The sequence below is a fragment of the Protopterus annectens genome, chromosome 15.part0, assembly GCF_019279795.1.
Source record: "Protopterus annectens isolate FY-2018-M chromosome 15.part0, PAN1.0, whole genome shotgun sequence".
In the NCBI taxonomy this organism is placed as follows: Eukaryota; Metazoa; Chordata; order Ceratodontiformes; family Protopteridae; genus Protopterus; species Protopterus annectens.
This window is the reverse complement of record NC_056749.1, coordinates 178,821,560-178,848,465: the sequence shown is the minus strand read 5'-3', so window position 1 is coordinate 178,848,465 and position 26,906 is coordinate 178,821,560. Positions and strand designations below refer to the sequence as shown.

At 40.1% G+C, this 26,906-nt stretch overlaps 1 protein-coding gene and 1 pseudogene across 1 annotated transcript in view; one reads left to right on the top strand and one right to left on the bottom strand.

The window, feature by feature from the left end:
* The window catches only part of SLC16A2 (solute carrier family 16 member 2), a 748,609-nt gene that overhangs the window by 536,221 nt on the left and 185,482 nt on the right, over positions 1 to 26,906 (top strand). The gene's annotated exons all lie outside the window — the stretch shown is intronic.
* LOC122790179 lies at positions 8,924 to 9,021 on the bottom strand (annotated as a pseudogene).

The window sequence follows — 26,906 nt, the reverse complement described above, 5'->3', positions numbered from 1 at the left end:
TTATTTTTATGGAAATAGTGTACATGCAACATCCTTTATTTAAGGAGTGCATAATATATATGTCAGTTAGACATAATCAACAGGTTCCAGTGCTCTAGGGAGATGTTTTCAACACTCAGACATTCTTATATCCATATTGTTGCATTCTCATGCAATTGCATTTAGAGGTTAGCCCAGCTACGAAGGAGAGCATGCCACAGGCCATTCTTTTTTTTTTTTTGTAGCCCAAGCTTAATGTTCGCTTTACTTATCTCAGTTTACAGCAATCATTTTTGGCATAGACACTTTGCAACATTAAAACTAAGGCACTAGAGAAACCACCCAGTTAATAAGTTATATTATGAAAACTTAGCTTTTGAGCTGACAATGTACCCGAAAGCTTCGAGTAATAATTATCATCAAAATAAAACATAATTTTAGCAACTTTAGACAGAGAAACTTAACATATCTAAAAAAAATATATGCAGAACTACAGTCACCTTTCAAATTGTTTTAATGTTTTATGCAACTGTGTAAGTCACTGATATCAAAAGAAGTCAATCTATCATCAGCTAAGTCATGAGAATCCGTCAAACATCTTAGAAAATGTTTGCAATAATGCTTTATTTAGACAGCTCACTGAGGTGCAGCATAATTGATCTTTCAAATTTCAAGTATTACAAAGGTTTCCACCACTTTCTACCATTGTATATAATCAACTTTTATCCCTAGAGATGAAATGGTGTTTTGAATTAAATGCATACAAGGGCTTAAGTGCAACAATTTCTACTATGCCTAAATTCATGAGGAGAGCAATCAAAAACTGTTCTCATAATTAAATTTATATTCATTAATGGTTTTACTACTTAAAAGTGTTACTATGTAAACTGAAACCACTGTTAGGAATTGCTGTAATGGCAGCTGTAAATATTACTGGATGATGTGTACTTTCAGTGGGGAAGTTGTTTGTAAATGTACTGAAAAGGGCTGGTCCAAGAGTAGATCTTTTGGGGACTTTCACTGCTATGGCTGAAGAAGAGATATCTCCTTACCATTTTGTAGCCTTTTGTCTGCCAGTGAGCTAGCTGTAAAATCAGGAGAGAGTCGATGGGCTGAGTCCTAAGAAAATGAGTTAAAGCGCAAAGTACTAAATATCAAGATAAATATCAAAATATTCAAAAGTATGAAACATATGTACAGTGTATGCATATATGTAAATCGGGAATTATGAAATTCCTTATAAAATGTAGTGATTCAAAATTCCTGTGGTAGACACTTTACACTGTTTCTTCTGACTTGAAGAGAGAGTGGAAGAGATGAAAATGCAGGGCAGTTCCAGGAGGAGCAAGGATAGCAAATAAAAAAGAAGGATGTAGTAGAGGAAAAATGAGACGGAAAAATAAGATGACAGATGTAGGTATATAATTTAGAATAGATTAAGTTATAGGGAGATGTTTGAAGTAGATGCAAATGGCTGTTTTCTCCATGAGGCAATTTACTTCTGAATATGTTGCACACAGGTATGTTGTCCCGGCCCCTTTAAATAACTCACAACAAAACCAAAAGACAGTTGATGACCTTTATTAATACAACCAATTATTAACTTTATTTACATAAAGCAATGAATAACTGGAAACTTCACATTCTTTCAAACAATTTCAGGGCAGCGTACCTACTAACCCTGACCAAACCTTAAATCAGCAGCATACCTGCTCATCCCTTCCAAATTAAGCAACATCCAAATAAGCTTACTTATTATCAAACAGCGTCCAACAACTCACTTGATCCCTGAACTCAGTGCCATCAATACCCTTACCTAGAGGGAGAACAGAAGAGAACAAGCCTGTCCCTCTTCTGTGCCACTGCACTTATTGCAAACAAGTTAACACAACATGAAAAACAGGAGGGAGGGAGGGTCAACAACTTACGCCAAAATGTGACCCCATTTCCTCTGCTGACAAATTATAAAAACAAAGTCCCTCCCTAAACCGACATCACTTTGCTCTAACTCCCCAAACTAATTAACCCCTTAATGCTCAGAACCCAGATACCTATCTAGCCCAAACCAAACCCCCCACCCTCCCTCCATCCCCATTCCTCCTATACTACCCCACTCCCCCTGCCTTGTACCACAAAGAGGGTCCTGGACAAATTGGTTTGTCCCAAACCTCATTTTTCTCGGCCCCCTTTAAATAACTCACATCAACACCAAAAGACAGTCGACGACTTTTATTAATACAACCAGTTATTGACTTTATTCACATGAAAAAAATAACAGGAAATTTCACATTCTTTCAAACAACTTCAGGGGTCCACTCACCCTGACAGAGTCATTCATCAGGGCAGCGTACCTTGTTCAATCGTTCATCAGGGCAGAGTACCTACTCACTCTGACCAAACCTTAAATGGGCAGCATACCTGTTCAGCCCTTCCAAATTAAGCAGCGTCCAAATAAGCTCACCTATTATCAAGCAGCATCCAACAGCTGACTTGATCCCCGAACTCAATGCCATCAACACCCTTACCTGGGGGGGGGGGAACAGAAGAGGACAATTCTGTCCCTCTTCTCCGGCCACCAGCATACTCCCAGGCTGTTCCCCCCTCTTATCCCATAACTTTCACCATACCCTCTAGAAATAATTTTAAGTGAACTTTAAATAAATTCAAACTCACATCACCCAAATACACCCCATCAATATCTTGAATGCCTCCTTTCAAAGGCATGCCAGACATTCCTCCTCTACAAAGACAAGAGGCTCACAAGCAAATTTCTCTGTTACTCCAAATAGGGGCCATTCAGCGGTTCCTGTGCCAGAAAGGGGCCTAGGATTTTATTCTCGCCTGTTCCTAGTACCGAAGAAGGGGAACATGTGGAGACCAATTTTGAATTTATCTATCCTCAACACTTATCTGGACATTCCCAAGTTCAAAATGTTGACGTTACAACAGCTTTTACCTCTGCTGGGCAAAGATCACTGGATGGTAACTTTAGATCTCAAGGAAGCTTACCTTCATGTGCCTATAAGACTAAGTTGCAGAAAGTATCTGCGTTTTCGAGCTGGAAATTCTCATTATCAGTTCCTCTGCATTTGCCCTTTGGCTTATCTACTGCACCCAGAGTATTCACAAAGGTTCTGGCTCCAGTGATAGCTTTCTTCAGGCTAAAAGGAATTCAAATCTATCCTTACTTGGACGATTGCCTGATTCTGGCTCAAGAAAGGAAGACCTTCTACAGCATTTGGAATATGTCATAGCAGTGCTAAGATGCCTACGGTATTCTGTGACCGAAATAAAGTCCAGTCTAGTACCCTCTCAAGACATGTGCTTTCTGTGTGTGAGCCTGAATACAGCAGCCCAAATGGCTTTTTTAGACCCGGACAAACAAGAATCTTTCCAGTTACTTCCATCAACTATCTCTTCAGTCCGGGCTGACTGCAAGGACAGTCCTTCAAGCCTTAGGGTTCATGGCATCTTGTATTCTGGTGCTTCCCAATGCCAAACTGCATATGAGGAAGCTACAATGGTATCTCAAAAATGTATGGACACAGCACTGCCAGGATTTGGACACTGTCATTCAAATAATACCTTGCATTCAAAAGGAATTTTTGTGGTGGGCTCAGGAATGTCACTAAACAAGGGACTCTCTGTGACCCGGCCAGAGGCGAGTCAGATTCTAACGACAGATGCCTCAGACATTGCTTGGGGAGCTCATCTAAATGGAAAGTGGATACAAGACAAGTGGCCTGCCAGACTACAGCATCTACATATCAACATGAAGGAGATGTTAGCAGTCCAGTTTGCATTAATGGCTTTCAAGGAGTTACTTCTTCCAGGGCAGGTGTTGATTCTAACAGACAACACAACTGTCATGTGGTACATCAACAAACAAGGGGGAACACATTCTTACCCATTGTGCAGGCAAGCAATGATTTTATGGGAGACTGCGCTCAGCTTGCAACTAACTCTTCAGGCAAGGTTTCTGCCGGGAGCACAGAACTCCTTAGCAGATGTGTTAAGCAGACAAATCATGGATCCCCACGAGTGGAAACTGGATCTTCATGTAACTCCAGACATAGATCTGTTCGCTTCTCCACTAAACCACCAGCTGCCAAAGTTTTGCACAAAGAGGTTTCATCACACAGCTTGGAAAGTGGATGCTCTTTCTTTCAGTTGGAAAAATCTTCATGTGTATGCGTTTCCACCTCTGCCTCTTCTTCCAAAGGTGCTTCTAAAGATCAGACAAGACAAGCCAAGGATGATTTTAATAGCTCCAGATTGGCCTCGGCAGCACTGGTACCCATTACTGAGGAGTCTGGTAAAGAAGCCTCCATGGCCTTTACCCTTGATTCCACACCTGTTGTCTCAGAGACGGTCACCTGCTCAATGTCAAGCTTCACTCTCTTCATCTAACAGCCTGGCATATTCTATTTTGAAAGACAGCAGGTCTCAACTTCCTCAACAAGTTTTAAATGTGATTATGGAAGCCAGGAGACCTAGTACAAGGAAAGTGTACGCAGAAAAATGGAAGAGATTTTTATTTTGGAGTGCAGCAAACAATTTGGAGATTTGAGCCAAATCTGAGTGTGGCTCTTCAATATCTTACTGAGTTATTGGACAAAGGTTTGTCTTTCTCTTCCATTAAGATTCATGCTGCAGCAATTTCAGCTCACTATGATTGTGACCCACCATTGTTTTCGCATCCTTTGTTCAAGCAATTTCTTAGAGGGGCAAAGAATATAAGACCCCACGTAGAGCTCCTACTCCTGCTTGGGATCGCAATATTGTGTTGGAGAAACTTACTCTACAAGCTTTTGAGCCTCGGCTACTGCTGACTTAAATACTTGTCATGGAAGACTGCTTTTGTTGGCCATTACTTCTGCAAGAAGGGTTTCTGAGTTGCAGGCCCTTATGGCAGTGGAGCCTTTTTGATTTTTTCATAAGGATAGGGTATCTTTACGTGCTAATCCTTCCTTTATGCCTAAGGTGGTTTCTAGTGTGGCTTTAAACCAAACTATTCATTTGCCTACTTTTATGCAGATCCCCAAAATAAAGGGGAAAAGATTTTGCACACTTTAGATGTACACAGGCAATTGCGTTATTATTTGAGCAGGACTAAGGATTTTAGGCAGTCTCAGCAGTTGTTTGTTTCTTTTGCTTTGAGTTCTCAGGGCAAGCCTGTGTCAAAACAAACTATTTCTAGATGGATTGGGTGTTGCATTACTTTTTGTTATTCCCATCATGGCAAGGAGATTCCAGCTGGGATTAGGCCTCATTCCACTAGGGCTACTGCCACTTCAACAGCATTTCTGAGGGGGTGGCAACTAAGGATATTTTGGAGGCAGCTACTTGGAGTTCAGTGCATACTTTCTCTAAGCATTATCACCTTCCTCTCTACTCTAAGTCTAGGGCTGGTTTTGCCACAGCTATTTTGCAAGGCATGTTGTCAGTTCCTGCTTCCTTATGATTTGCCAGCCTCCCTTACCTCTGCTTTGGGATTCTACCCAATAGTTAGGACTGCAGCAATGTGGAATGAAGAACATAGTACAGTTTTGTACCTACCATAAATGTAGATGTTCGAGGATCCACATTGCTGCAGTCCAATTACCCTCCCTCCTTCCCCTCTGTGTTTAGGGGTGGTTGTGTAGGTGAGGTTATATTCTGCTAATTTTGTATATTTTGTATATATATTTTGGTGCAGGTTTGTTGGGAGTTTTTGGTTTTTGGCCTTATCTTTTTAGGGTCTTCTGACATCTGGGGCAAGAAAAGACTGAGGATATGACGTCGGTCATGCGCATTAGTACCCTGGCGTACTGACGTCAGTCTAATGCGCCCTGACCGACGTCAGCCATATACTTTGGTATTCGGGCCGACTGGACAGCGGACTACCCAATAGTTAGGACTGCAGCAATGTGGATCCTCGAACATCTACATTTATGGTAGGTACAAAACTGTACTTTCCTCTTGCCCCACCCAGTCTACCTGCCAAAAAGAAATCCCATTGAACTAATTCAAAAAACACAACCAAAGCAACAAATCCTTCCATACCAACTTATTCACCCTAACCCAATGGCATTTACTCTTACCCCCTTTCAACAAAAAGGCCACTGAGCTACAGAAAGTACACCTTGGCTTCACCGCCTGACATGCAAAATTCAACAACCCTAACAGCTCTATAACTGTGTGGATCCATGCCTTATCCTTAGCCACAACCAACCTTAGTGTACCTTTCAGTCTGTCTATCTTATCCATGGGCAGGCAAAACAATCCCCATTCTGCATCCACCAATAAATCCAAAAATTCCAAAGCCTTTACTGGACCTTCCAACTTATGCTGAGCCAGTGGGACCCCTAAATCATCACACATACACAAAAATTCCCACAGCCCTTCCTGCACACCTTCTTGTCCCTCCCCAACTAACAAAAAATCGTCCAGGTAATGTACCACCTTCTGCTTACCAACCCTCTGCTGCCACACCCTCTGAAGTGCTGTACTGAATTTCTCAAATGTTGCATATGCAATTGAACAACCCATTGGCATAGCCTTGTCAGAATAAAATTTGTTACCTACTACCATGCCCAGTAATGGCCAGTCCTCTTGCCTCATTGGCAGCAAATGAAAGGCTGAGTCAGTATTCACCTTCATTAACCACGGCTCCTTAAAACCCCTAATAACCCCAACAGCATCATCCAAGGATGCATAACTAACCCTGGCATCCTCCCCTGCAATAAAATCATTACCTGAGCCCCCTTTGGGATACATATGATGAAACAACCTGAACTCCCCCACCATTTTTTTGGTACCAGACCCAATGAAAAAACCTTAAAGGTGTCAAACGGCAGACTGTCAAAATGGCCCAGTAACTGACCCACCTGAAATTCCATCTTAAGCAAACCCTGCAAAATGTCCTCCTTACCCCACACTGATAGCAGATTCTTGCAAACCACCCTAGATTTAATACCGAACCCATGATAAAACCCATCTAATATCTGCTTCTTAAGCACAAGATCGGGAAAGCCTTGGAGCATCTGTCATAAAACCTCCACCTTAAGGGGAAAAGGCGACCCTTCCCCTACCCCCCTGAAAAGCCCTCCTCCCTGAAGTCCATGGAAACTGCCTCTACCCCTAAGGATCTGAAACCCCTGCACAGGAGAAAAGCCGCCCTCCCCTGACGCAAAATTTGGAGTCATCGAGTTAATCTCATGGTGCCTGCACTGAACAGCTGGATAATTCCCCCCACACCTTCAACAAGCGTGCAAGAACTTGCACCTTACCCACCCACAACTTCCACCATTAAAGGCCCAACACACACCAACCCCAACCCCTTATCCTCCTTTGCCCCCTTCTATTAATCCCCCCATAACTGTCCATCATGGTAGCCAACCAGATGTCGGGATGCCGCACCTCCCAGCAAAGGAAGGGTCCACTGATTTCCACTTCCGGAACCTCTAATCATACCATAACCAAGCTTTCACTAGCAGTAAATGCTGTGCCTCCCAAATCATGTGAAAGTAACCCAAAAGTGGCAAAGCCAAAGCCCCATCCTTTTACATTTGCACCGCCATGTAATAAACAAAACTTACCACCTAGTTATCCCATGTCATAGGGCAAAGTCTACCTACTCTCTTCCTCCCCATTGCAGCCAAGGTGGCCAGCATATCCTTACGGTTAGCCAACTCCACTTCAACCAACCACTGTACCCGCTCCACGTCAATTAACTCAAAGACATCCACATAATTCCCTTTCCAAATTTTCTCTTTGACCGCAGAAGGAATGTGCGGTGTCAAAATGACTGCACCCACTCTCTGACCCAAGGCCTGTGTGGTTAACCAGTTGCCCTGGCGAAGACCAAACTAAAAACCTAGTTCCAAGCCCCATCATGTACTACCCACTGACCCTGTGCTGGCCCCCTAACTGCCCCCCCCCCACTGGACCCAGAAACCCCAGCAGCCTCTGCAACCACACCTCACAATGTTCCATTTTCTACCAAAATCCATCCCACAAGCCTCCTTATCCTCCCCAGTTACTTCAGTGTTCTCAGCACCTTCCCCACCTGCCAAAACAGTCTAAGTAAGATTGTTGCCTGATCCTCCGTCTTGAGTCCCGCCTGGAACTGATGGGCCAGCTAGAACCACCTCCTTCAATACTCACTGCTTCTTGCCATGAGCCATCGCCGTAGACCTTGGAGTGGATTGCCACCTCTTCTGACTGGATTCCTTCACCTGCTCTGTCACCTCCACTTCAACAGTAGACACCCCTTGGAAAAGTTCTTCTGCCTCTGCCACTATCACCTCCCAACACTTCCGAAGTCTCTGCATGTTAACCATCTGGAGAATAAAAAAAAAAAAACAACACACACATTAACTAATGATTACAGCCATGTGCTTAGCCCACTCAACCCCTTCCCATTAAACTTCCTTCAGTGGTCACTCAGTCAGCTCAGCTCTGTATCACAAATCTACACCCCTGCCAAGTACTGCACCCAGTATTTCAAGAATTGCACCCAGCACCCTGTCCACTACAACATAGTGCTTTAGCCCACTAGGCCACTCCACAGCCCTCAATCAATCCAGCAAACTCTGGGACAAGCAGGGATACTTTTAATATTAGCTCTATACTATACCTTTCTGGAAAAAAAATATATATATTTTTATTATGCTTAATACATCTGCCGACCCAGCGTTCACGTCAGAGCTCTCCCGCTCACCCCCCTGAACCCTGACTCCACCGTGATAAAGTCCACATTTCTGTTTTAAATATATATATATATATATATATATATATATATATATATATATATATATATATATATATATATATATATATATATATATATATATATATATATTACTACGTTTCCCACCCTTCCCTAAAGAGTGGCTATCTAGTATCATGAGCAGCCTGAACGGGAAGCACTCCCCTTCTATGTGCATTCCCCTTTGCACCTAAAAATATTGGCTGCATCACAAACTTGCCTGTTATTCTTACACAGGGACCATGCTATTTTTATGTATTCCAATTTTAGTATACCCACTGCAAAAGCAGGCACAAGTCTTTCCTGACTCGCTGTTGATTCAGTGAATTCTTTTTTTTTCTTTTATACCTGTTGCTTATTCTCCCCGGTAGCGCTACAAGACTAATCCAGTAAAGCTCTCTGGAGTGCTGAGGTGGAAATAACGGCTCTCCACCTCACAGTGCATGCGCAGAGCCTCAGCCCTTGCAAACAAATGGTGCCCAACCTGGAAAATGGCTGAAAAGCATATACTCAAAGACCTACCACAGGAAAGGATTACCGCTCATCAACTTCAACTTCTCCACCCACGGTCAGCCTAAAACAACCCTTAAGTGCGGGGTAGAGATGGTGAGACACCAAGGACCATGCCGAAGGCCCTGCTCCCCCTCCTCTCAGGAGCTATGTACCACAAAATCACCAGAAGCAGTCCAGGAAGCGAGGAGAACCACATAAGGTAAGATAGGGGATCCAGGGAAAATGCAGCAGTTACCAGAGGCACCATCCTTAACTTAAAACACAGGCCAGATAAGTAACACCCACCACCATCCATGCTGCCCTACCCCCCCACCAGCACCTGCAACTAGCCCCGGGGCTTTTCTCCACTCATTCTTCTAATGCCTACCCTCCACACATGACCCATCTCCGTGCTCCACTCATCTAGCAATGAAGGAAGGGAAAAAAAATTAAATTAATTAAATTAACCAAAACAGTAAACTATACTCCCCACCCATCCTTACCAACTCATCACTAATGCACACCATCCCACACACACATCATTTGAAGCTTACCTTCCACTGAAGTATCTACAGGTCGTCCTGGACATGGGTTAACTTCAACAACTCCCGCCAAAATGTGACCCCACTTCCTCTGCTGAGAAACTATAAAAACAAAATCCCTTCCTAAACCTACATCACTTCCTGTAACTCCCCATACCAATTAATCCCTTAATGCCCAGAGCCCAGCTACCTATCTAGCCTACAGCAAACCCCCCCACACACTCCCTCCTTCCCCATTCCTCCTATACTACCCCTCACCTTGTCCACCAAAGAGGGTCCTGGACAAATTGGTTTGTCTCAAACCTCATTTATTAATATAAGGAAGAGAGTATCGTAAACTAGTTTCAAGGATTGCATATGCATGGTCGGTGGATGACCCTGGTGTGGACAATGTAAATTGAAAGCATTACTGAAAATTGGAACTAAAAATTTGGTTTTAATGGCAACTGTAAATATTATTGTCATAATCTCTAAGGTGACAACTGGTATTGAAAGTGGTGAACTAAAACAGTTATATATTCAACTTGAAGCGTTGTCGCCTCACAGTAAGACGCTGTCTGGTTCGATTCTCAGCTAGAGCGTCTTCTGAGTGGAGACATGCGTGAATGGGCGTACCTTCATTGAAGGTTGTGCATCAGGGCTGGTAACTTGGCATGTAAAAATCAACTACCAATCATTAACGAACCAGAGTTCCACTGTAGTGACCCCTAACCGGGAAAAGCCGAAAGACACAACAACAACAATACAGATACTATTTTGGGAAAAAAAATACTTCTGATTGTATATCAGTTATCCGGATAACATGGGCTTTACGTTTGCTAAAACATCAGATTTATGGGGTTAACAATAAAAGAATTTCTAAAATAAATGTTGGTAACTCAATTTAACAGGTAGCTCCACGTATATGATACTTATCTGCCGCAAGAAAAGAAAAATATTTTGAAAAAAAAACATGTTTTGAAACAAGAAGTTAAACCTTTTTATTAACATCCAGATTTTGCAAGTTTGCTAAGATTTTGTCAGCCAATGTAAAGTTTAAGAATGAATGTGTTACGGACATAAATATCATAAAGCTTAACCAGGATTATGTTGATATTTAAAGGGGGGGTAACCATTTGAAATCTAAACGCTCAAATTACTGAGTGCTAAAATGTGAGACCAAAAGGATAAAAATCTGACTTGCATATATTAATTTTGACAATTACTTTTCTCTGACTGTTCCCTTTTATGCATGGCATATATAAATTTGAGGTGTGTGGGTGGCTTGCCACCTGCAAAAAAATGAAGTTTAAAAAACAAGAGCAATATTTGATCTTTGCATTTCCTCTGTAGTTTCTGTCTTTTTTTCAGTATTTTAGCAGGTATGCTAGCCAATTTAGTTTCAATATCAATCATTTAAATGGCTGTTTTTAGCACTGAAAAAAAAAACAATATAAAAAGTGTCCTTTGAATTGTAAATGATTCTGATAATAACAATAAATGATGAAGGAGGACATTGGCTTTTGTCAGACCTTGTATTCCTGACATCTCAGATGCAGAAAAATCTAATTAAATTGTTAGACCATTTTTTTAACTAACTGCCAATGACCATCACTTAAGCAGAATAACTGCCAATCAGAATAAAAATGGGGCTGGCACTGCCAGAGCTGGTGGGGCATTCAGAGCATCTCACAAGGAAAGAAGATCCTGCAAATACCTTGCACAACAAGGTCAAAATCTAGAAGGAACAGCAGAACTGACTTTGTCTTCAGCTTTGCAAGTAGGTACTGGAGGCAGTTCTTCTACAATACAAGCACAAGTTATTAACATTTCATCTTTTGCATTAAATGATGCACAATTTTTTGTGCGGTTTGAAATTTGTTCCAGCTGCTCAGTTTGATTTACCACGTACCTTGACAAACCACAGAGTATTAAGGCTATGAGCTGGTAATTAATTGTTTCCTGTAGACCATGGTTTGATTCCCTCAGCCTACATTTGCCTACTGTGTAACTCTAAGTGAGATACTTAACTGGGCATTTGGAAAAAATAGTGGGCTGGGCTTCTCAATAGTCTCCTGGATGGCATGTCTAGTAACTATCCATGAACCTATGAGCCTATATATATATATATATATATATATATATATATATATATATATATATATATATATATATATATATATATATATATATATATATATATATATATATATATCTGTACAAAATATGACTTTTATTTAAAACTTGCACTGGGTGGAGATAACAGACAATACAAATTCCCAGTTAACTCTGATGTCATAGCTATAGAACACCTTGCTGTACATATGCCTGTGCCGGTTTGCAAGGCCTGGAATTATAAACAATACAATTATTTTTCTGCTTTCGAAATAAGACACTGAATGAGTTAAGAAGCAATAAAGCCATATTTTTTATCTAATCAGCAACAATGGTCATGGACTTGTGGATATGAAATATGACATAAAAAAGTTAAATGAGATTATAAATGTAAAAAATAATTACCAATTAATCCCTGATAGATACATATTAATATTTGTCAATGAATAATTCTAGATGTCTTTTATTATTTGGTATACCAAATTTAAATTAGAACATCAGTTGCCAACCTAAGAGACCTATAAGTTCAGGGAAGTGATATTTTCTGAACATATTCTAAAATTTTGTATGAGCAAAACAAGTTTGCTAAGTTTCAGATTCTACCAGATAATAAATTGACATATTTTGATATCAGTAATTTAAATGGGTCCCTATTAATTATTCAAACGTTTTAAAGTTCGAATGTCATATGGTCGACACCATATGATCGATCTTTAAAAATTTTGAAGTTGAAAAGCAACGTCTCCGTACAGCGCAGAATGGGAAAAGTTCCCTTTTCTGCACTGAAGTGCGATCTCGGAGTTGGTAGATTTAAGTAGGGGGGTGTGGAGGGCTTGCCCCCCTGCTCAGAGTGTTGAGGCAAGTTTTTTTTTTATTTTTTATTATGTTTTCAATGTTTCAGACTTTGCTCATATATTGTCGAACATATGAGATTCGAAGTTTTGAAACTTTGAATATATAATCTAGACCCATTTAAATACTAGCATATCACTTTATGAAGGTGTCAGATAAATTCTGACTGAATATTCTAAACAGGAAACCAGGTTTACGTATATGTTACTTTCTCTCTCTGAATTTGTTTTAGCTGATACTGTCTTATTGTGATGGAAATTGTTGCTTGCGCAACAATGAGGTTAACCTGTTCATATGCCTGTTCATTCTTGGCTTCCAGAGAATTTGCAGTTTACTTGATACAAATTTGTTCAATGCTATTATTATGTTTTGAGGCATTACACACATAACTGTTTTTTGTTGTGGAAGGAGAAAGTTGAAAATGTTTGCTATATTTTAGAATTATTGAGGCAGTGTTATGCTTTCGCCTTCATATTTGATGTGCATTTAGGTACAAATCACATTTCCATTCACATGCAAGGATGGGAACACTTTACTGTCTAAATTATCCTATCAATCCATCAAGGCTCAAAATCTACAAAGGTATATTAGTGGATACCCTCCCAATGTGGCATAAAATATATCAAAAGACCAACTTTTAAGAATGGCCAGTGATAAAATTGCAAAAAGACCTGAAAGTATATAAGGTATTCCTACATAAGGGCTTTAATGTGAATTTTATTCAGAACATTAGTTCACAAACAAAGCAAGATGTTAATGATGGAGTGTTAGTCACCTATATAAGCAAAAATAAGTGTAAAAATAATTTATTATTTATTAGAAGTAACTGAGGGAGGTCATTGCCCTTTCTAACCATGTATAATACAGCAAGCAGATAAGTAGCTGGTACAGTAAACAGCTGAAACATTTAACAGGTAATATGGCCATATCTAACATGATAGGAGACAGAACTATAGCTAGAATGGTACAAAGGGAGTCTCGATCCTGGACACAAAGCGTTAGGAGGCACAGTCAGGAGATGCAGATTGATGTGTAGTAGACAGTACCCTCATTCACTTTTGTACCAATATTTCTGAATGCTGGTACCGAAATGCACTTCAGCGCTTCATGTATGGTATAGTAAGAATACACTGTAGTGAACTGCTTGCTACAGATCTAGCAAGCAGTTTGCTACAGGCTTTAAAAACTCCTCAACTTAAAGTAGAGGGATATACCAGATCAGGAACCTGTCTCTGCACTTGGATAAGTCAGGTACAGCTCTGGTAGCAGACTGTACAAGTTTCACATCTAGATGAGCATGTTATAACATGAGTTATGGCAATCTTGAAAAAAATCACTCAGTACATGTAAATATGCTAATTTTAATGTTTAAATGTATCAATGTCAACAAAAATGTTCTCAATACTGATACTAACACAGTGTATATTTGCAAAACTTAGTGTATATGTTTATAAGTCATAATATTTCAGACAAAATATTAGCTTTAAAAATTGGTTCTGACTTATACACATGTCAAATAGTAATTAAAAAATTCTGGGCTGTATTAGTGGCATGTACTGATAATGCTTTCACACAGACTGCTTCCAAAAATGTAATGATAGCTACTTTTGTGAAGAAAGTGACAGAAATATTGACTGTACTAATTTATTTCAGTTTACTACACATAGTAAACATTGACAGTGGAGTGCTTTCTGGAGACTTGTATTATATTATATTATATTATATTATGTTATATTATATTATAGTTGTTCCAGTACTTCTACAAACATGGTTTGTTTATATTTTATATATATTTAAAAAAAAGTAAATGAAAGCTTAAAAGTTTTTTTGTCTTCTTGTCATAAATAAATGATGTCCTATGAGAAGAGGGGGCTCAGGTGATGCCATGGCTGTCAAATTCCCATAGAACTGCCATGTAGGTTATACTTGGACTAACAATTCACTTCTGCAAAGAGCATAGACAATCAAAAGAAAAGGACAGCAATAGTCCTGTCCAGCGAGTGACGTAGCTTGCACAAAGTAGTGACCACTTCTTTTACTATGGCGCCAAGTGCAAAATTCTCCAGAACAATGATTTTGCAGGGTAACAAGCTCATCTGAAACTGTTACCCCCTTTTTTATCATTCTAGGTATACGTCTGTCTCCTACCATGTTCGATATGGCCATATTACCTGTAAAACACCCCCCATTGCCCTCTGTTTATATCTAACACTTCAAGCTCACAAAACCTCAGTCACTGTGGCTTTGCAATCTAAGAGATTGTACAAGTGAGTACAGGGTTAGTGCTGAAGTTCACCACATGGAATGTGCAAAGGGGCTTTCCCTTCCAAAGCAATGTTCATATTTCTCGTCCTGTACATTTTGATAACTTGATCTGAGCTCTGTTTTGAATAATTCAATATTCCCTCTTGCTGTAGTTCATTATATAATCAGTATAGTGTGCCACAGCAAACTTATTTTCTACAAGTTGAAGTAGACCTACCATTTACAGTGATTGTTTTGTTTTGAACAAGAGCATAAATTCCTCTCCATGCCGTACTTTTAATTTATAGGCTTTTATTGAGCATAAGAAACATTTAGATTATATAATTTTCTTTGGCAAGATCTAGTACTTGCAAAAAAAAAAGACAGTACAGTTGTTGCATGTTAGAGTTTACATTTGTCTACCTACTCTAAACAAGAAAGCCTGCTGCATTTCCCCTCACTCCCCTCTAAATGTTTTACTAATGTGCAACAAGGAAAGAGTTCTGAGCAAAACTGATTCCAAAAAAGAAATTCAAATTAAGAAGACATACTTAGCTGAAAATGTCCAAATTGTAAAAATCTCTACGTCCTCAGAAAGCTTAATAACTGCTTTAAAGGTGACAGCTTGGAATATGTGCTTATATTCTGATCCTGGTGAGAGTAGGAGCAGAATACATTGATTCCTGACTCTTTCTGGTTGGAGAGTGAGTGTCTGTGCTTAACATACCTGATTGGTCTGGTTGCTGTTTGAGGCATCTACCAGAAAAAGGCTACAAGCCTGCAGAGCCTTCCATCATCTGGGACAAGACTGTGAATCACCAAACAGGCTGTGGCCTGCTTCTCTTTTTGGGATTGGTGCTAACATTGTGCTTCTGGTGAGAGAAGAAGCAAAGGAGTATTGTATCCCAACTGAGTGAAGCTGTGTTGTGACCAGCATTAGTAGTAGCCAGGCAGTAGCCATTCATGTGACTGCCCTCTTTTCATCATTCTTGACAAGCTAATTCTTTATTTTCAGTAAGTACTGCTTGATTTCTTTCTAACTTCAGAATAGCTGCCTAACTACTTCATTCTTAAATTTTCAGGGTCTACGTATTAATTTCCCCTCAAGTGTTTGGCAGTGCTCTGTACAGACTCAAGACACTTTGAATGATATTTTTCCTGTAAAAGGCTTCAGAACTTAATATATTGAGCTCATATCCAGGCATGTCTAATGGACAGTTCCATGTGCTTTCTCCTGTCAACCTGATGAACATGGTCATTCTGAGGCAGTGTAGCAACTGCCTCATGTACACAGACAACCCTCTCTTAAATCCCAGCACTATGACTTGTGAGAAATGCACATATATAGCCAAATTGGAAGCCAAGCACTCTCCAGCCAAGACTGGATTAGCCAGTGAAGAAGAAAAGGATAACACCTGTACCACACCACATTCAACATATGGCCCTCCAGAACATACACCACCACAACCCTCACACAGTAACACAAAACACACACCTGCTTTCGCAGAGGGTCTCAATAAAATTCTGCCCAAACAGAGACCTCTGAGGCAGAAACACAAACAACCACCACATCCCAGCACAAACCATGAGACACACAGCTCACTCAACCAAAGTCCATAAGGCAAAACAGCTTATCCAATACACTAGTCAGAGGTGACTCAATAGTAAGGCACACTGATGTCTCACTCACTATGTTGGATAAGGAGGAAAGTTACGGTCAGCTGCCTATCGGGTGCCAGGATCTGCCACATAACGCATGCACTTAGGTCACTCCACAACAGGTACAAATATGACTCTGTCATTGTCCATGTTGGTGTGAATGACCTGAGACGTACCTCCCTGGACTACATGAAAAGAGACATAGAGGAGCTCTCTGATCTTGTTGCCCAGGCAGGTATGACCCTAGCTCTGAGTAGCATCCTACCATCACCCAGAATTATACCACAATACAAGCAGAAAATGACTGACTTCACCAATTGGCTGAGTTTCTGGTGTCATTCTAAGGGGATCCAGTATCTGTCTACCTGGGATGACATGATCGACAGACCTTGATGCTTCGCCAGAGATGGCCTGCACCTGTCACCCCAGGGATTTCGGATACTGGCCAAGGCTCTTGCCACCCCTATAGTGCCTTTTTTAGGCAATGTTCTAAACACAAAATTACCACCATAACAGCTACAAGCAAATTCAATCTGAGGGTTATGCTACTCAAAGCTAGAAGTTTAAATCTCAAAATGCATTAGCTCAAAGCACTCCTTAAAATGGAGAACATCGACATCTGTGCATTGACCGAGACATGGTTCAAGGCTCCGGAGAACACCCCAGCACTACCAGGCTATAATTCATACCACACTTTTTGGCCCCTAAACCTGGACCAAAGCACTAAATGCGGTGGTGTCTCCATATTCATAAAGGATATGCACACCTCCAGACTAGTAGCCCAACATAACGCATCAGAGATACTTCAGGTACAATGAACACTGGGTAAAACTGCAATCCAGATTGTAGCCTACTATAGATCCCCCACCATGCCCCAAGGCTCCCAAACACACTGGAAAATATTAGGGTACAGCCAAATACACCTGTAAAGGAAGACTTTAACTACCCCTCCATTAACTGGGAAAATTACTCCTGTACCAACACACTTGTTCAATGTTTTCTGGAATTCATTAATTCCAATGCCCTGGACCAACTCATTCTTACCCCCACCAGGTGTAGAAACATCCTTGACCTGGTTATTACTAACATGGGTGACCATTGCTCTACACCAGTAATCAACTCCTCCCTGTTCAGATCTGACCACAAGCTAATCACCATGGATATCCACATCCCACCCCCCCACCCCCCAAAGGAAACCACCATAAAAATCTCCTCCAGAGCCAATTTTGGGCTTCTAAAAACAGAGGTGGCTAACTTCACGACACCCATGCAAATGGAAAATAGGTATATGACTGCTGAATCATACACCAATGCACTGTATGAGCACATACACAAGTGCATGGAATGGGCCATCCCAAACAGAACCAAAACACTCTCCTCCAAAAAAAGGAAGCCGATCTGGTGGTCCCCTACCATAAACAAACTACAACAGAAGGGAAAAACTGTTGCAGAAAAGGGTGACATCCCAAGACTGGAAAAACTCCTTTTTTTAGCCTCAGCAAAAAACTGAGATCCATCATCAAATCCTCTAAAGCTAGCTTTGAAAACAAAATTGCTGCAGATTCTAAAGACAACCACAAGGCATTCTATAGTTATGTCAAGAATCTACATGGCTATATTCATATAGGCTGACAGGTTCAGTGCGAACTTTACTCCCTTTTCACTCCCTAAACGGCCTATCACAATACCTGAGAAATGCCAAGTCCCTATTATCATGGCTACACAGGTAAAAACCGCACAGTCCAAAGCCAAGACTACAACTTCCATGGGACCTGATAATATCCCTGGCTGTGTTCTACATGAATTACATAGTGAACTGGCACCACACCTGAGTACCCTGTTCAATCACAGCCTCATTTCAGGCTTTGTTCCTATCGAATGGCGCACTGCTATGGTCATCCCACTCCACAAAGGGGGAGCGACTACAGACCCTGGGAACTACCGCCCCATTAGCCTGATGAGTCTGATATGTAAGGCTATGGAGCGCATCATCATGGACCTTATAAATAAGGACATAGGGAATCTCCAAACTCTGGACCCCATGCAGTATGGGTTTGTGAAAGGTAGATCATGCCTGCTCAACCTGATAGACTTCTTCAAGTCTGTCACCAGAGCTGTGGATGAGGGCATGGTAGTTCACACAGCCTACCTAGATCTTGCCAAGGCCTTCAACATCATCCCTCACTCAAGAATCATAGATAGACTAACTAAACTAGGCATAAACCCCTATGTAATAAGATGGTTTGCCAACTGGCTCACTGATAGAACCCACTCTGTGAAAGTAGCGCACTCCGAATCTGACTACCGACCAGTTGCAAGTGGTGTCCCACAGGGATCGGTCCTAGGTCCTCTCCTGTTTGGCATCTAATTCTCTGAGGTTCAAGTCAATGCAAAGGGACTCTGGCTGACCATGTTCACAGATGATTGCAAACTGGGAGCCATTATTGATTCTCCAACTGATGTAGACATTCTACAAAAAGGCCTCACTGACACCAATGACTGGTGCCACAACCATGGCCTTAAGCTCAATGCCAAAAAGTGCATTGTCATTCCCTTTGGGAAAGATTCAGTGTCCATGAACTACCACATAGGTGGTAGTCCACTAAACACCGAAGGAGTGATAAGAGACCTGGGGACATAAGGTGACAGCAACCTCTTCTTTGATAACCACATTGCCACTGTAGTCAGAAAGTCCTTCTATGTGGCACATCTCATTACAAAAGGTTTTTCATCCAGTAAGAAAGAGGTCATAATCCCTCTCTACTCATCCCTCATTAGACCTATTATAGAATACAATGGCCCATTTGGTATGTACCTCACTAGACACCTACAACAACTGGAAAAGCCACAAAAATACCTAACTAAGAGGATCTTGGGCCTTAGACAAATGCAGACTCAAAAAACTCCAGCTGTACTCTGTCCCTTATCGCCTACTTAGAGGCGATCTCTGCTTGAACACCTAAAGAAATCCCAATCCCTCCATGCTGCACATTCCAGGGACCTTAACCTCATTACCACAGTAAACAGAACATGCTGGAGGGACAGGTTCCTAACCCAGAAACTTCCCATACTCTGGAACAAACTTCCCATTCACGTCAAGCAGAGAACTTCACTGGCCCTCTTTAAGAGAAATCTTGACGAGTGGGTGGGAAATAGAAAGCTCATCCTGGGGATCACTTCAGTGGCCTTGCGTAACAGGGGCACTGGGAACTAACTTTGGGCGGCATGATGCCAGGAAATCTTCTTGGGCTAGGCTTATATAGGCTCCAGGGCCATTAGCCTAGTACACACCTCTGAAGCTATGAACCTGAGCATTAGCCTTCCCCACACCTGGAGGCACCTAAAATATAATATGATTTTTTTCAGTCTTTTCCATTTCTGGCTGCCAGAATCACAGATGTTTCTTCTTCGTCTTTCTTTACTAAATTATCTGCTACTTTGGTGGGGACGTCTTGATGCAGACTTCTATAGTGCAGACACTTCTGAATCAGCCCATTGAAACACAAAGTGAGTGGATAGTCAATAACTAGTCACCTAAGGATCAGGTATCTTGTTCATTACATGTCCAATGCCTGGCTTTTTATAGATTAATAGTAAGTAACACTAGAAAATTTGACTTGGTTCAAAAGACAACAGTACCTTTTAGGACTGTAACAAAACTGTTGTCCTCTAGGAAATTATCTATGCAAATATGTCAAAGGGAATCCACCTCTCCATTTTGCTAAGATTCACAAGATGAGGAGAGCAAACATTTACCATAGTCAGACCAGATTTCTTCACCAGTGTGGTTGGAGATGATGACGGCCATATTTTCTTGCGATTGCCTCCAGAGGATGTCTAATTTGAAGAAATTATATTTTTTGAAAGATTATTTTATGTGTTCGTCCAGAAAATTAACTTCCACAATGAAGATATGAGTTCAGTTTCTGAAAACAGAACTGCCAAAAGCCTCTTGCAGTCTCTGGATTCAAATAATCATATCAAGCTATTTTTGAGGTGTTTAACTTGATGCTGAACTTTCGCCTTGAAAAAAGACCATTTTAGTGTCTTTACGGAACATGATTGCTTGTTCTAAAAATCTTTGGCAGACATTGATCAAGAAAAGCTACAATTCTAAAGTGGGTCCAGCAGCACCCTCGTACATAGAACTTTACCTGCTGATAAGAATCATACCTCTCAACTTCTTAGAGCAAGAAATCTAGCCCAAGCCATAAATAATGGGGGGGGGGAGACAAAGGCACAAAAATTGAGGCAAGTTTTAAATATTGCTCTTTCAAACTTAGAAAGTTGATATAATAACAGGTTTTGCATTACTATGAATTTTCTGAAAGGTAGAAAGTCTGTATCTGAAATGTCTGTCATTATTTTCTGACTTCACTCTTCAAAAACTTGCCAAACGATTTCCCAGAAAAACACAATTTTGTGAGAAACAGATCAAAAATAAATGGCAAAAATCTGAAATTCTGTGAAAATCTGTACAGTTGAGAAGTATGATAAGGATGACAGAGTGTTAGACTTGAAAAAATGTTTAGACTTCTGCTTGGGATAAGAGAAGTAAATTATCAGACACCTATGTGTACAATCTGAAATCCTGAAATAAACAGAAGTTTGTATATGACACAAATGATAAAGCACTCAAAGATAAGATTATGAAACTCAGACAAAGAGGTGACAAGACAGGTTCCCACAAGGTAAAATGGCTTACTGTAAATACACTCAGTGACTTGTTGCAAATAATCAGATTCTAACTGGGCAATCAAACATGGTCAAAGTACTATAAATCATAGGTTTTATTGTAGGCTTATATGAAAGCAGGATCAGTGTATAACATTGTTGTATAGTTTTGGGGAGTTTCTCCTATCCCCAATTGTTACGAGACTATGCTGAAAATATATAAATTAAGGTGTAGGGGAGGTTGCCCAAACATGGGAGGGAATGGGAACCCCCCCCCCCCCATAAATTTTTTTTTTTTAGTTTGTTAAGTGACTGTTTTGTGCTGCTATTCAAAGACTCATTAGAAATTCTCCATCTTAGAAATGCCTTTTCTAATGCAAGTAAACAAAAAGATAGCAACTCAAAAACACTAGTTGCAGAAAAAATCAGCAAGCCTGATAAAATAAAAGGAAACAGTGGACAGTTACAAAAATAAACGTCCTCTAAACAAGATAAGCCATCAGATCCCCAATGAGGATTACTACCACCATTTCAACCTTGTCCTTCTCAATGTAGTGGCCAAACGGGAAGAGTTTCCCTTTTTTTCCAATCAGTAAAACAAGATAACCATATATTTGTAAGAAAGGCAGTGTCAAGGAATAATCTATAGATTTTTCTAACTCCATTCCCACGTCTTAACCCTTTATATCCTAACATCTAAAATCAAGTGAATATGTAAAATAGTTCCAGAAGCTGAAACTGAAACAGACCTGATTTAATCAAGATTTTTTTCTAGTTCCAAAAAAAAGAAAGAAAGAAAAAGAGAAGCAAATTCAAATCTATGCAAAAATTGAAAATAAAGACACTCAAGAAGTTGACTCTAGAGTTTGTCCTACCTATAGTTCTGCAAGAAGTGTAGCTAGTATCTGTGAGTGTTTATGATGCCTGTATACCTATTCTAGTTTGAAAATCCCACACTTCTGAAGCCCTGGATGGAACAAGTTACTACATTGCCTACAGAATTTCTGCTGCAACCAAAGTTGTGACAAAGGGAGTTCATGTCATATTTATGTCAAATGGATAAATGTCCAGTTAAGGCCACATCTGCAGAAACACCTAACTCATCTGTACAGCAAACATTAGTTTGCTTCATGGCACTGGGTATCATCAACCATAGCTTATAACTGTCCAGAGTTTTGCATAATGCTCAGGTTTTCCTTTATACTTTTGGACTGTGGTTTCCTAATAAAATATTGAGGACTAAAGTCACTAATTAATGATAAACATTTAAGTTCCAGACTTCATAACCTTCAGAAAATAAATGCTAAAGCAAAAGCTGTTTTTCTAGCAACTTTCTTAGTTTACAAGAGCAACATTTAAAATCTTTGATTGATCTTAGCCCTTTACCCCCCCCCCCCATTATTTTTGCTTTGTCCAGAATTCTTGCACAAAGAGTTTTGGAGGTATGTTTTCACCAGTCTACAAAAATTAGATATACAATTCTCTCAAAAGGAGGAATTTCTTTGGGCTATCCTGAGTAAAAAAAATAAATAAAATAAAATAAAAACTTTCTGACTGTACTTCTTCAGGATGTGGGTCAACTCACTGATGATGGGCATATTTAATCCTGTAATAAAGAAAACTCACTTATTATCCAGTTAACCAAAATATTTGTGATGTCATTGGGATCCATGACATCCTCAGTTCCACTAGGTTCTAATGCAAGAATCCACACGAAAAAATTCCACTGGTAGCCTGCAAACTAATGGAACCAGAGATCATAAGCAATAGACTTAATAGTTCATCTGCTGCCATTTCTAGTAAATGAGTTTTCTTTGATGGATCCAGTATGTATACCTGAATCAGGATCTCTCATTCTTACCTCTTTTCTCAGATAACCTTTGACTATGAATACTTAAGATTATGCATGGAGGACCACCCTTTCTGGGACAAAAGATACAAGGACTTTTAGCACTGCCTCGGGAGAAGGAAAACAATGTAGAAGAAATTATGGCAATTCAGCAGGATGTAAAAATCTCCCCAGTCTTTTTTTTTTTTTCAGTCTGGAGCTCAAACAGTCACAGGCAACATCACATAAACAAGCAATGAGGTACCCTCCCTTATAAGTACTGGAGATTGGTAGTCATTGTCATGGAAATGAAAGTCAAATTAAACAACTCTGCAAGCTATCAGCATGCCAGTTGAATAAAACATTATAGAAGACTCCCTAAACAGAAGAATGTCAGTGTCTCATGAGTGAAGACTGACAGAACATGTTTTTTTCTGTATGTAATAAAAACTTGAGGTATGAAGAGATGGCTATGTTTCCATTACACATGAACCTTCCAGCATTCTGTTCCAGACTGCCTTGTCCTCTAGCAGTACCAAATGTCTTCTCAGTTTCTTCTACATGATAATTTTCTCACACATTAATACATTTATAATAGCAATATTTAGGTTAAAGGTAAACAGAGACAGAATAAATATTTTTCTAATATCCTTTTTAGCTAAGACAGTCATGGGTGACTCTGCTAACTCAGATGTTAATGGAAATTCCCTTCACACCACCTCTTCATAAGTAATTATAAACAGAACAAGGAAATTTCCTGTCAGAAAGTCAAATTTCATAGGGTCATGGGTATTTACTAGGTTAATGACCGCAAGGGCCTTCTTAAGCCTAGGTATGCATCCCAAATCTCATTCTGGTACTCTTGATAAGTGTAAGCAGGGGCTTGGGAGATTAAACATTTACACGCAGGGGCCTGGAAGATGAAACATTTACAGGCTACCTGTGTCCATTAGAGACATAGATGCCAAGCCAGGGATGAATTTCCTGTTCCCCATCCAACTGTCCAAGTTACATTTGAATTGGGTTAGGGAGGAACTCTTGCTTCACATGGATGGGGAGCCTGTACCAGAGAAGGGGTAGTCTCTGTGATACATATATGTCTCTCCAGCAGGTCCTATTTATATGACAGGCAAGGTTTAAGTCTTTTAAATGGATAATTCTGGTGCAGAGTTATGCAGGAGGTCTGTCAGAGTGGGGTCTAACAATGCCTTGTATGCCAAGCATAGATCTCCCCTCAACACCCTATAGGAGACAGAATACAAGGATAGGTCCTTTAGGCAGTCTGCAAAGGGCATGTTACTTATGCCCTGTATTCTTTTAGTGAGGAACCTCTGTAGACATTCCAATTGTCGGATATACCTGGTTAGGTACATACCAAAATTGGCATTGTACTCAATGATAGGTCTGATGAATGCTGAATACAGTGGTATAATGCCTTCCTTGGACCTAGATGCCATACCTTCACTGTCAGACACTTTTGAATATTTCAGACTGATTTCTAAAAGCGCTCTCTTCTCTGCTGAGGTCTTCCTTATTTGTAAAGAAGCAAAGGTACCAAATATGAGAAGAGTTTACCTAAACAAATGGACAAGAGTTTCTATTAGATGTCAAAAGAGGTCTGTTAGCTTAAATGCAATTTCAGTTTCTCAAGCTGTATCTCTGTACAACATTATGCTTAGCTCCTTACTGCTATTTAATATTGCAGCCCTCTGCCATTTTCAGCCTGTATACTGATGGAGCCTTTCTTATTTGCTAATACTGTAGTCAGACAGTATCAGACAAATTTATTACACCTAGGAACCCCAGAGATCTCATAGCTTCAGCTTGGGAAATTAATTTTGTAAATGAAAACTATACATTTACCTCCTCTCAAACTTGTCAGTTCATTTGAAATCAAACGGCTACCTTTGGAAGCCTGTCTTCTTAGTGACTCCTACTTCAGCTACAACATTGTTTTTCCAGCTGCAGGCCTTATTGCATAAAGAAAATGAACAGGGCGTTTTTAAAAAGAAATTCATCCTTCGTGTGTGAAGTGGATGTTGCACTTACCTCAATTCAGTCCATCCCTTTTCATGCTTTTTCTCTGCAAAAAGGAAAACAAAGAGTAAGGATTCTGCAAAGAGGTAGCATGTATTTTTGGAGTTATATAACCCCCTTGTACATCTACTTCCAGAATGAAGCCTCCACCTCACAAGTGAAGCAACACACGCCCCCAGCAAGTGCAATAAATTCTACTGAAAAAACACAGGAAAAAAATAAGAAAATAAAATCTAACCTAAATATATAGGCTTTAGATGAAGAACAATTTTACCATCTGGGCATTCAGGAAAAAAAAATCATACTATGTCATATTCTTTAATTTAATAAAACAATTCTTTAATGTAACTATCTCAGGGCTTCTATCACAATATGTACCTTCAGTAAAGATGCAAACCCAGCCAAAGAAAATTATTTTTGTTTTCATTACTACCTACACCTATCATCAAAAAGAAAATTCATGGCTTTGTTTGTTTACAACAGGCCATATGCTTTAGTCAGCAATGCCTCCAACTGTTCTGAAATAGCAAGATATTTGACTTATATTCTAAGCATGCAATGTATCCCCCACTCTGAAAATAATGAAGCACCCCTAACAAATCCAAATGTAATGCACGTTTGCAGAGAGCCACTGTGAAATGCCTGCACAAACCTACCTGTAGTACATTATGTATAAGAAGCCATATCTCAATCACTCTGACAGTTCCTAGTAAAACTCTTAGGGAATTATACATTTTTTGGTCATTTGTGCCTCCCCACTTAAGAATTCCCCAGTGCCTGCCCCAGATGGTTCAACCCTGTATTGCCCATACCTTCGACAGCTCACCATGTTGACCCACATTGGGAGAGTCCCCCTGCCAGTCCTTCACAAAGGTATATCAAACTCCATGTGCAGACTGTTGGGAGGAATTAATCTATCCAGTTATTGCAGACTGAAATGAGCCAGATGAGGATCTTTCACTCCTAGGACCTTGGTAAGGCTTTTTCTTTCACCCATATCTCCTTCCAGAATGCTGCTGACATCTTAAAAGCTGCTAGGCTGCATGACGAAAAGAGATACTGCAAGCAGAACTAGCTGGAATTTTGTAAATAATTATATGTCATTGGTGAATATCAAAATGATTTATATAAAACGCTTGTATTAGAACTGTATATCATGTGCATATCAAAATGTTTGTACAGACGTGTGGGTTGAAAAGGTATTTGTAGAGCGCTGTGTTTGAAATGTAACCACAGTTTGCCCTACTGGCAGAGAACAGAAATGTACCTGCACTGTTGTAACTGTTTAAATGTATGTCCTTAACAGAGGAAACTGGAGGGTTAACCTCAGTCCAGCAAAGTTTAGAAAAAAATATCTGAAATCAGATCACTTTATAGGCTATGCAATAAAGAGGCCATCTCTCAAGTTTTCAGCACAGCTAGAGACAGAAAGTCTGTACTAAGAAGCTTTCTGTATTGTGCTTGGAGTGAACTAATTGCTACATTTGAAGCATGAAGGAATGCAATTGTTTTATGACTTCCAGCAACTGCCAAATATCTGAGCAAATGTTTTACAGGTAGATGCTTAATGCTGCCAGCTTCTAGCAATGGGGTATTGACCTGGGAACTAGAAGTCAGAATACCAGAAATGATGAAATTCTGCAAGCTATCCCAGCAGTAATATTTTAGATATTAATTTGAGAAGTCTCTTAGTAAGACAGAGCATTCTGCATTCTGTCTAGGACCTGACAACAAGAGCCATTCACAACATCTG